The following is an 8,845-nucleotide window of genomic DNA, read 5'->3' as shown; positions in this document are numbered from 1 at the left end:
CACTAAATGAGCACTAAATTTTGAGATATAATTCGAGTGATTCTGCCGACTTGACCTTTCTAGCTTTACAGACGTAATGTGGACCTCGTTTATAAGAAACATCCATTAAAAAACGCCTGAATTCCGATTCTGAATCGCCGATTCCGAAAAAACGCCTCAACTCTATAGAGATACTATTAAGTAAACAAGAATAGATGGGATTAAATATAAATAGAGATAAAAGCTGTAGGTCCGTGGAATACATATCGCGGCCGGCGGCATTCGATAGTCGGGCCACGTGTGAAATCTTACGGTATTCAATCTAAGGGGAATTAAGACGAGGATGTATTACCGACGTGAACTTTTTATTAAGGGCAGGCTAGGAGAACGACGATTGAATAGTTTCATATAAAACAATCATAGATTTAACCATATTCGCTCGGGTATGGGGAATCTGTATGCTGCAGGCAGCTGGTTTAATCGACTGTTTCATTGAGAGCCTCATCTACGATAATCTACTGATATCCAGCCCTCTCGTAAACAACAGGAGAAAAGAAGAAAAATTTTTAGTAAGAAAATATACTCTAGTCGGTTTATCCGTTCGGGAATTCTTTTATGCACACACATAAATGGTAAATACAAAAACGACATTATGACGATTCAAAAGTTTTTCTAGAATAAGTGTAATTGAATCCTACTAATATTATAAACTCGAAAGTCTGGTTTCATTAAAATGCATTAAGTAGTTTTTACATGAGTAGCAAACATCCATCCATCCAACATACAAACCTTCGCGTTTACAATATTAGCAGCATAAATATTTGAGTTTGAGATATACCTTACTTAGATAACCCTTATAAGAAATCCAATGCATAAACATACGAGAATAAATTTAATTATGATTAAATATGGCCTAATTAATCGCTCCTTAATCGCATCTCTAATGGCCTATAAAATTTACTCAACCTGTATCTATATCGTATATGTAGTAATTAATCCTTATCCCTGGGAATGTAATTATATCACGTAATACTGTAACTAAAATCAGTTATTACATCACAAAAACTATTTTAATTAAACAATCAATAGTATTACACTATAATTTATTTCTATTGTCGTAGTTTCGTATCATATTATCTGTGGCAATAATACATTGTATAGAACAACTGATATATAATATGCTGAGAGCATATGTATTTGTTTGTTTGTCCATCTTTCCCGAGGCAGCGAAGCGATTTTATTTTTGTGTCTGGATTAGGAGGCTGGATGCATAGACGAGTTTTTACGGCGTTAATAAATCTCCTTTCTATGGGAATTTCCTTTGAAGCGGGCGAAGCCACGGGCAGAAATCTAGTATAAAATAAGTGTTTAATAATATGTATTTAAAACAATACTTTTTAAGGACTTCCACAAGCGACTAAAACAAAACAGTCCCGATTTCGACACATACATGTAACATTTATTATTTATCCCAGTAATACTTATAAATGTTCATAAGTACATATCTTAATAGATATTTACGTGCTATGATTATAAATAAACTTATATGTCCCGAGAACAACTTTTTACATAATAAAACATACAGTTAATATATTTTTAATTTAAACACATGCGAAATACTAGCGATGTTTTTTTCGCTACAGCGCGTCTTGTCCCAACCCGTGAATATTTAATACGAAACAAAATAACTTGGAATTCTGAACGCTTTTTATAATTTCGCGCCATTTTTATTCAAATGTTTCTGTTTTGCGCTTTTGTTTTATGAATTAGGAAGTCTCTATAGCATACGATGATTTATGATCTTTTGTAGATGTAATATGTTTTGAAATTAATAACTTCATATATATTAATGTATATAAGGAATTTATGTATAACGAAAGACGTGTTATTATGACGAATATAATGTTAAATTCGATACTGAAATTAAACTGCTACAATTTTACACGTCATTATTACATGTACTATAATATTATAATGACAAATTTTTTCCAACATCAGTTAAAAATAGATTTAAGATACATTTACCTATGTTATATTAAATAAAAAATCTGCACTAACAATATAAAACTTGATTTTTGTTTCTTTATACACGCTAATTTCAGGAACTTCTCGACCGATTTCAAATTTCCTTTACTTTTATGAATATGTTTTGATCTGTGTGCTAACTACACAAATATTTTAAAGATTGTATTTTTATATGCTTGATAACGTTTTTACGGAAAAACCACTGGATCGATTTCAAAAACTCTTTCACGAGTGGTAGTATATATGTATCCCGGGTGAAGCTGGAAACTAGTAATTTATACATTTTTCCTTATGTAGATCTTACAAATAGTCATTATTATATTGAAACGTAAAATGATGGTCTTCCCTCAGCTGGTATTGTGGGAGTCGAGCACGCTTCGGCACGAATTGGGCCAGCTCGCACCGGGGAAGTACCACACCCCCACAGAAAACCGGCGTGAAATAGTGGCATGCCACTGTGTTTCGTACGGTGAGTGGGGGAGCTGGAGGCCCGTTTCCTTTTCCTCAGCCGTCCTAGTCCATTCCTTCTTTCCAGTCATTAATTCTTTCCTTTTCCCTTACCCCATAAAAGCGGACAGCGCATTCACAGAGGTACTATCTTTGCGAATGTTTATGGGTGGTGGTGATCGCTTTACATCAGGCGAACCACCAGCTCAGCTGTCCGCTATGACATAAAAAAAAGCTGCCCCTTAATACATAACACGCCTGTCTTCCCATTTAAAAATAGCACAAATTCAAAGAGCAATTAACCGACAAATTGAAAGTTGCGAAGTTCTTAGAACCGTTTAATGTAAAAGTTCATGCAAAAAGAGTTTAAAAACCCACAAGTTTACATCCGCTTCGCTCCTGATTACTAATTTTGCTTAAAAGGTTCTAACCTTAACCACTCCTAGTTACTACTAGATGTTATTAAGGTTTTATTTTAACATCTTATCAATTATACATCCTTCCTACTAATACTGTAAATGGGTGGGGGTTGGAGGAGTTAGACTTGAAATGATTCCTAACAGCTATATCGTACATTTTTGTTTTTGTATTTTGTAAATGGACTAGATCTCACTGGACTAATTAAACAAAGCGGACATTATTTGAAAATTTATAATTGCTTTTATCAATAAATTATTTGTTTTTTAAGAATTAGCTACAGATCTTATCTTATTAAGATTTTAAATACAGTAGATTTCTATCATTACGTAATTTTGAATAAAATCTATATTCATTACGTATGTTATCTGTAATGTTTTCCTTGCTAATACATAACTACATCTTAATCTAAAAGATCGATTCTGATAATTCACTTACTGTGAAAATTGTATATTTTAACTAGTAATTGGAAAGCAAAAGCTTCTATTAATATTAACCAATATAACAAAATAGAACAATCAATTTTCAAACTCTTTCCAAAACATTATATAACATTAAACATAAAACGCCACAATATTTAATACAAAACAAGTAAACAGATTTAGTAAAACTGCGCCCCAAGTGAAATCAGTATTCACTCCGAGTAAGTCCCGCATGTACTCAAATACACTGACAGAAACACAAGTTCACAGGCGCTCTTACAGCTCCCTCCATCTGAATGTAAATAAACGTTGAGGCTGTATACAAATAGGTGAACGATATGTAGTAGGTGAAGCTATGAGATAGCCGAAATGTGTAGCTATTAAAGTCAAAAATCTTTCCTTTCGGGCGTAGAAACACTGAGAACTTTCGATAACCATTAATAATCAATTTGATATACCAAACTACAAGTGTAACAGTTCCCAGTAAGTGATTTTCAATAGTCTTACTTAAATGTATAAAAATTATACTAATTTAATCAAAGATAAAGTGAGAGAAGTACATTTGAACAATATAATATAACATTATGTTATATTCAGTTACAATATTGTACAATATAATAGACATATTGTTATGGGTTTTAGATAATAGCATACATAAGTGATAATAATGTTTGTTTCCTAATTGCTTTGTTAGGTTTCATGAAAAGAAATCATCAAGATTAGTAATGTTTCCATAGTTCGCAGGTTACATTCAATATCAATGAAATGATAAAGAGAAATTTATTTTCCATTTCTTTTCATTTTTGTAATGCGAGATATGATTTGCGTGTCTGTGTGTGTGAGTATGTGAGAGTGTGTAAAAAAACAGTGTATTTGTGTGTGTATGTGTATATGTGTGTGTATGTAAAAAAACAACGCGCCGGGCCCCAAAACCCGTTCAGTCCGCATCACAGCACGTTTAACGAACGTTTAAGCGAGAGAATTTTTAAAACAATTTCGTGAAACGCCGCGCGCTTGTAATGTATTTCACTCCGGTGTATCCAGCTTTAATTATTTAAAAACGACACAAAGTTATGCTTTTTGTGTGGGGACGGGAATGGATTTATATTTGTAGACTTATGTCACATTTTTTAATATATTTTGTTGCATTGTAAGTGCAATACTGGGAGGTATTCATTCAATTTATAATTTAATCATGAATATTATTGTTTTTATTGTTTATATTTTCTTATATAACCCTTTTAAATAGTTAATATTTATTCTTAATGAATTGTAGCTGTATAATGTGTTTTCATCAGAGAATATAAAAGGCTGTCCTGTATTTAGCTAACGGAATAGGATAGCTAATACTACGCCAATTGTGCTGAGTAAATTAGTTAAGTGCGAATCGGACCCGGGCCACTAAGGGTTCCATTAATATAAGCTTCATAGCAACTACAAAAAATTGGTCGCCCATCCATTTGACGACCTTGACGATGATGCTACAATTTGTTTATTTGTTGTTATTGGACATGAGATATAGCCAGGTGACAGACGGACGGACAGATAGATGGACAACGATGTCTTATTAATGGGATCCCGTTATACCCTTTGGATACGGAAGCCTACGGATACTTTTTCTTTAAGGTTACCCATATAAAAATCCTTACAAGAACCCAGTTCGAATCATCTCTCAACTGTCACACTCAAATATACACCAAATGTTCACCCTTCCCCCATAAAATAGCAACACCGTTAATATTTTATACGTCGTTCATCCCTGTTTACGATTACTTTACATAACTGACCCTTACATAACTTTAATAATGGCCGCTAAATAAAAACCCTGTTCACTTTTATGCGAGGCAGGATGTATCGAAGATTTATTCGGGTAAAGCGTTCCCGACTTGCCTGTAAAATAGTGTATGCTACGGAGGCTTTAAAAGGTGGCTGAAAGAGAAAACTGCTTACATTGGAAGTGTTATATTATATGATCGAAACCTAGAAATGTAATAATGGTAACATAATTTATTATGACTTAAAAAGTACTACAAAAAGTTTACATATAGATATATGTAAACAGGAGATCCTGTACCTAACTATTAATTATCTATTGTTGAACCTGTAAACGTTTTTCTTAACATGTTTTTTTCGGGTTATGTATATATTGGGTTACATATTATTAAATATTGAGAAATAATTAAAAAACACACAAATAATTAAAAAAAATTCTTCAAGGTATTCAGTTTCATACAAGTTAAATAAACAAAAATTTACGAACACTGCGTCACGAGCATTTAAAATAAAGTAAGCAAATCTCAAAATAGGAGGATATCCTGTGTTTTAATCAGTTTATATCTGCGCCTCGCGATTTCACTTACGGACGAACCTGCGGGCAAAAGCATATATTTATGTACCTTATGTGATATTCTTGTACATGGGTCTGTCAAGTATCATTAGAACTCGTTCAGTGTTTTTCGCGATAACGAGTCACAAACATTCACCCATAAATTCTTATAAGCTTTATATTATTAGTAGGATAAGATTTCTCAGAATCTTATCCTACTAATAATATAGCATAGTATCTAGTCAGAGAAGATTTCCTGAATTCGATTAATATGCGAACAAAAAGTCTAGAACTCTGATAGTACAAAAGACTGATCACCTACTTGCCTATTAGGTACCGTAAAGAAAATCGATCGGTGCAGCAGATGTGATCTGCCCCATACCCCACAAGGGGACGCATTCTTCCTTTACAAAATAATTATATTCCTTTATCCTTTGCTGATATTTTAAAGTTTTCATTGTTTTCAATTTGAAAATCCTACTAATATTATAAATGCGAAAGTTTGTAAGGATGTGTGTGCGTTTGTTGCTCTTTCACGCAAAAACTACTGAACCGATTGCAATGAAATTTGATACGTAGACAGCTGGACAACTGAAATAACATATAGGCAACTATTTATCCCGATATTCCTAAGGGATACGGACTTAGACGGGTGAAACCGCGGGGCGCAGCTAGGATATATGTATACCTTTTTGGCTTACATTCGAAATGCACCTTTCTTAAACTTTAATTTAAAATGAACCGTATTTTCTTACACCCCAATAAACAGAATAGCTCACGTAAATCCGAACATACCAGAAGCCGGTGTATTCAAGAGTCAATAAAGCAGTTATACGAATCGGAGCTCTTTTTGCTAAGCCTAATGTGATTAAACTGAAGACAAATGGCGCTCGCTCGCGAAGAAATATCGTGGACTTGGATACTGGTCCGATCGCTTTGTATTGGTGTGCTTATTCTGAGATACAACATTGAAACGGTATTTATATTATTTTTACAATACTTGAGATATTAAAGGTTTTGATTAAGATTTCTACTTTAAAAGGCAATTTAAAATAATAGCTATGCATATGAAATTAACAACAAAATATTTAGGTAAGTTTCTAGCAAAATATAAAGTTTTAGAATAGTAACGCTAGTAGAAAATACACACAGTTGCCATTATGTTGCATTGTCTAAATCTAGCCATGTTAAATACATTTTAGCATAAAACCTAACTGAGAGTTCCTGAAAGATGCTTGCATTCAGTCATTCCCAGGTCTTATTTACCTTAAAATAATGAAAAACTCCTCAATAACAATACAAATCGTAACGATATCGTATCGCCACGCTCCCGATTCTCGAATAACTCGTATCCGGGGCAAAATGGACATCAGTTAAAGGATTTGTCTGGACATGTATGGATGTGTGTGTCGGGTGCGCTGCACATACAGATGGCGGGATTATATGACGCGGACTTGTTTCGTAAATACATGGGAATCGCGAGGAATTGGCGAATGCAACGTCTTCTTTGATGTTTAGATTGGATTTGTTTGTATAAATGACAAAAAGACGCAGGTTCGAATCGCACCTCATGATAACTTTTCCTAACAATACATTTCGTTGTATTTCTTTTTCCACGTAGACGAAACTGCGGGCGGAAAGATAATGTTACCTTCTCAATAAACTGCATGCTGCAAGAAGAAATAGCGCTGTTCCATATATTACTTTTCTATTAAATGCATAGAATACAGAATCAATAACCATACATTTTTCGCACGCATAAAAGTCGACGATAGGGCTCTTACAAAGTTGGTAGGGGACGTGGGTCTAAAATGCAGCTGAACGTAAAAAATATAGTTAAAACTAGAGCATTAGCACAAATATTAAGATATTTTAATAAGTGGAAGATTGATTAAGTGGAATTGATTTTTAATTACATGAACTGATTTTCGTATTGGTTCCAATTAATCATAAAATGCAAGAATCATAACTTCTACCTCATTTATGTATATTTTATTTACTTAGTAGCTATTCGCGCCGACTTCGCCCGTGGTACATATATAGCCTATGTCACTCAATGAAGTGGCTTTCGAAAGGTAAAAGAATCTCTGAATCTTTCCGCAGGTGAAAACATTACAACCATACAAAAATACAAAAGTTTCCTCTTTATAATATTAGTGTAGACTAGGTGGTGGAGTATATTCAATGTAATTATACAACAAAAAAAAGGTTTTTGTAGACATGAAACATGCAATCTATTTTCACGATATAATCTGAACCAAACTTCAATATTTATACAAATAACATGAAAATAATATGAGAATTAAAATGTATTATTACACGTAAGAGACATTTTAGCTTCCCCGTACCCTATAGGCCACGTATTTCATTCCAACTGAGGTCACCGGAGAGAAACGAGCGACTAAACTAGACATTCTTCTCATTTCTTTCCTTTTTATAGCATCGCCCCAGCTGTTGGATGGGGGCAGACTTAGGCGTACAGTTGTAATTGTCGCGTGTACATGGTCGTTTAAAGAATTAATCTAAATATATACAAACTCCATGTCACATTGTTTACACGACTCCTAAACTACTCGACAGAATTTAATCAAATTCGCACACCATGTCCAGTTTGATCCAACTTAAGTGATACGATAGTTTATATTATTTCAATTACAATAAATTACTACCCGAGCGGAACCAGGGCGTGCACCTAGTTTATTTCATAAAATACAGTATTATAACAAGAACTCACTAGTCTACAGTCTACAACATAATTTAAAAATAATTGGATAACTTACATTTTTACAAAATTCATTTTCCTCATCAGTTTAAGAAAACTTATAATTAAAAACGATGAAACTATAAAGTTTTCGAAGCACTAACGTACAACAATAAGATTGAATTAAAGAGAATGTATAAAAAATATATAAAGTTAAGAATATTCACAAAAGATAAACCAAATACATAATATCAACACCAATTCATTACAATTTAAACCATAACAAGGTTTCGTTAAATATATAATCTCTACTCCAAACTTCAGAATTGAAATTACTCGAGTTCTGAAAACATCCATTATAAGCCAATCGAAACGTAGCCCCTCACAAGATGTTAAACTAATAACAATTAACAATGGAATTATTAATTGAAATTTAAATAACCGTTCTGTCGTTATAATTGGCGGCGACAGTGAATCGGCAAATTTTGTAAGTGCCAAATTGAATTTATTAAAGTAATCGCAATTTAA

Source organism: Zerene cesonia, unplaced genomic scaffold (assembly GCF_012273895.1).
Source record: "Zerene cesonia ecotype Mississippi unplaced genomic scaffold, Zerene_cesonia_1.1 Zces_u009, whole genome shotgun sequence".
In the NCBI taxonomy this organism is placed as follows: Eukaryota; Metazoa; Arthropoda; class Insecta; order Lepidoptera; family Pieridae; genus Zerene; species Zerene cesonia.
Note: the sequence above shows the minus strand (reverse complement) of the source record.